At 38.0% G+C, this 3,828-nt stretch overlaps 1 non-coding gene across 1 annotated transcript; it reads right to left on the bottom strand.

The window, feature by feature from the left end:
* Positions 1-220: 220 nt before the first annotated feature.
* LOC116667379 lies at positions 221-351 on the bottom strand. Its single transcript, XR_004324268.1, has one exon. It is a non-coding gene; the product is annotated as a small nucleolar RNA SNORA18 (small nucleolar RNA).
* Positions 352-3,828: the final 3,477 nt, after the last annotated feature.

Below are 3,828 nucleotides of genomic sequence, written 5' to 3'. Positions count from 1 at the left end.
CAATTTCATCAAGCAATTTACTTTAGGATTATTACATATTTGAGGTCAGAGAAGATGGGTCTGCCTGGTTCTGAATTTTAGACACTCTCTAAACATGCATTAAGTTCAAATCATATTACTCCTAAGCTTATCACAGCCTAAAACAGTATTGATGGTTGGGATATGCCAATATCTAAGATAAAAAATTTGACTGTTAAGTTTTTCACAGTTTATTTAGCAGCTCTGTCTTGTAGTTCTTTCCCACAGATCTAACATGTAGTTCTGTGAGTAAAGGAAAGCACACAGTTATTCTATGAGACATTTCCAATGACATAGGTCTACAGAAAAAGCCCCATCCAGATAGACCTCAACAAGGGAGGAAATTCTGAGACATACTACAATAGGGAAGAATCTTGAGGGCATTATGCCAAGTGAAATTAGCCAGACACACAAAGACAAATACTTTATGCTTCCACTTATGTGAGTTATGTACAATAAGCAAATTTATGGAAACTAAGTAGAATGGTGGTTGTTAGGTTTTGGAAGGAAGAGAAAATGAGGAGTTTTTAAATGAGCATGGAGTTTCAGTTTTGCAAGATGAAAAGAATTCTAGAGATTGGCTGTACAACAATGTGAATTACTTAACATTTCTAAACTGTACACTTGAAAATGGTAGATGGCAAATTTTACGTTATGTGTATTTTATGATTAAAAATAAGTTATAGAGATGGATAGGGGTGATGCATACGTAAATGCCGCTGAACTGTAAACTTAAACCTGGGGAAAATGGTAACTATTACATGTATCTTACCACCATGAAGCAGTTTCAAAATCAAAAAAAATAAAATAACTCAGACTATAAAATTTTAAAGGAAAATATGAAGTAAAGCCCAAGAGTCCTCAAGATGTGTATGAACCGAGAAGTGTTTAAAATTGGGTTGTGCATATGCAAGAGACACACACAAATAAAGAGATTACTAAAAAAAGAATGTTTTTCAAACTCTTAAGTTTTTAGTTATACTACAGGACAGAGTACTGATAAGTCCATTTAATAAGCTGATTGCTTTTCAATTGCTTATTATCTGCATACTCCATAATTTTCTACCCCTGGTTTCAGAAATGTTCAGAGATAATTTAAGATTGCTTTTACTTTGCTTCAGACTTCAGACTTCAGTATGCATTAAGAATTGTGCTCCTGCACTAATGAACTCAACTACAAACAGAAATAGATTCACAGATATAGTCAACAAACTTATGGTTACCAGGGAAAAGAGGGTGGGAAGGGATAAATTGGGAGTTCAAGATTTACAAATATTAACTACTATATATAAAATAGATAAAAGACAAATTTCTTCTGTATAGTACAGGGAACTATATTCAGTATCTTGTAGTAACCTACAATGAAAAAGAATATGAAAACGAATATATATGTATATGTATGACTGAAATATTATGCTGTACACCAGAAATTGACACAGTGTAACTGACTATACTTCAATAATAAAAAAAATTTTTTTTAATAGGAATAAATAAATAAATAAATTTTTGGAAGTGAGACTGCTCCGCGTCTTCCTGGAAAGAAAGGTGGGGTTCTGCAGAGGAACAAGCCCGCAGTCATGCCGGGAGCCGGAAGCGGGGCGGTGGCGTGGGCTCCTCAGGCTGCTGTTTCTGGGCGCTTGGGAGCAAGCCGGAGGGTGGGGTGGGGGGGAAGGGGGGCAGGGCACGTCAAGGGTGGAAGGGCTTCAGGAAGCTCCGCGTGCGCCAGACGCACTGGAGTTGTGGACTCAGGCCAGCCGCGCACCTGACCCCGCCCCCCCAGAAGCCCTGCCAGGGGTTTCCATGGTGACGGTAAACAAGCCTCAACTGCCAAGTCCCCCGCGGTTCCACCCTCCTTTAGGTGCTCAGAGGGACGACAGAGGTGCCAAATGTGAATAAGGGCGGGAGTGTGCAGACTCGAAGCCCCAGGTGAGGGGTGGGACGGGCAGCGTGTCCCGAGTCCCGCACCCGGTAACCAACTGGGGACTGCGGCCCCTGGGGGGAGGACTGAGGAGCTGAGATTTGGGGTTTGGGGAGGCAGGGCCCGAAGCGAGGAAGGGAAGGAGAGCCTCACGCGGACTTCAGGGGGAGCAGAGCCCGAGCGCCCCTGCCAGGCGTAGAGTGAGGGCAACGAGCGACGGTCGGAGAAGGGGCTCATTTAAAAATGAAAGCAGTACTTTCAAGTGGCTGGAGGCGTCCGACAGTTGCACAAGACTGGTTTGAACTGACTCCTCCCCCCTCCCACGTTCCCCCCCGAACCTCCGCTTTCCGTCTTCGCGGCCTTTTTTCCCCTCTCCGTGCTGCGTGTGTGCCCTGAACCTGTCTATGTTTGACTCCTGCTCTCAGAGGTATCGTGTCGGCATTTTGGTCATGGTCCTTAAGAAAATACAATTAAAGAAAAAATAATAAGTTTCTAGAAAAGTTTCACTTTGCTAAATCTTTATTTCATAATGTGACTAGTCTGTCTACTCACATCAATGTGGGATCTTCTTTTATTTTCTTTCACTTAACTACCAGTGGATATTTAGCTATTTACCATTTTATTTTTCTTTTTGAGATTCAATGATTATGAAGACATAAGCATTAAAGTAATTTTAGTAAGAAAAATATGGCATTATCAGATTGAGCATAGTTGTCTCAAATTTCTACACAAGAGAATGAATATTGAATTTATTTTCTTTTAAAAAGCCATTATTATACTGTAAAGCACAGCAAAATATATACAAGATCTTGTGGTAGCTCACAGTGAAAAAAATTGGACAATGAATATATGTGTGTTCATGGATAACTGAAGAATTGTGCTCTACACTGGAATTTGACAGAACATTGTTAAATAACTATAACTCAATAAAAAATGTTTAAAAAAGCCATTATTATATGGATTTTCATGAAAAATGCCAGTGTTTAGCATACGATATTAATAATAATCACATATATTTATGTACATAATAAAATATAATTGTCTTCATTACAGGTATTTCTTATAAATTTGCACTGAGGTGTATTCTTCAATTGATAGCTATCTAAATGATATTTACTGTCACTTCCTTGAGCTCATATTCATATAATTCTATTGGTAATAGACATCTGTTTACTAATGTACAAGATTTATTTGAATATAAAATATCTGTGTATATTTTGTATTTTACATAAGGTACCATTAGCTATTGAATTACAATATCTCTTCTGTTACCTGACTGATGTCAAGTTAAATGTGTGTGTGTGTGTGTGTGTGTGTGTGTGTGTGTGTGTGTGTGTGTTTAGTAGTTGATTCTGTCATTCTAAATATTCACCATTGTACTGTATCAGCTATGATTTGGCTCACCTTATGGAATCAATTGATGTTTTACAGTTCAATTCATAGACTGTAGAAAGCTCAGTGAACTACAATATAAAATAAATCTCATAAATGTATTCTGTGAATTTAGATTTTATGGCATGTATATGGAGAGGAAGTTTACTTAGAAGCAAAACAGGCATTGCGGCCCTTGTTTTCAAGTGAGACACTAAGATTTCCTCCATGTTAACTTCAGTAGGACATTCTCAGGCTCTCACACTGCTGAACATATGTATTCAATACTAAATAAAATTGTAATTTGTTCCACTGCTTTTCTAGATACAATAATGTGACTTGTTAAAAAGTTTGTAGAGATCAGTAGGAGCTTATGGCATGGAACATAAAATCACAAGTATAACTAGCTAAACAAAATTATTAACCAGAGTACACACATTTATTTAAGAAGCAGACATTAAGGAGTTAACTTATTATAAAAAAAAATGACAAATGTGAAAATCGTCATGGTGAAGAAGGGA

Source organism: Camelus ferus, chromosome 11 (genome assembly GCF_009834535.1).
Source record: "Camelus ferus isolate YT-003-E chromosome 11, BCGSAC_Cfer_1.0, whole genome shotgun sequence".
NCBI lineage: Eukaryota > Metazoa > Chordata > Mammalia > Artiodactyla > Camelidae > Camelus > Camelus ferus.
This window is presented reverse-complemented; position numbering and strand designations above follow the sequence as displayed.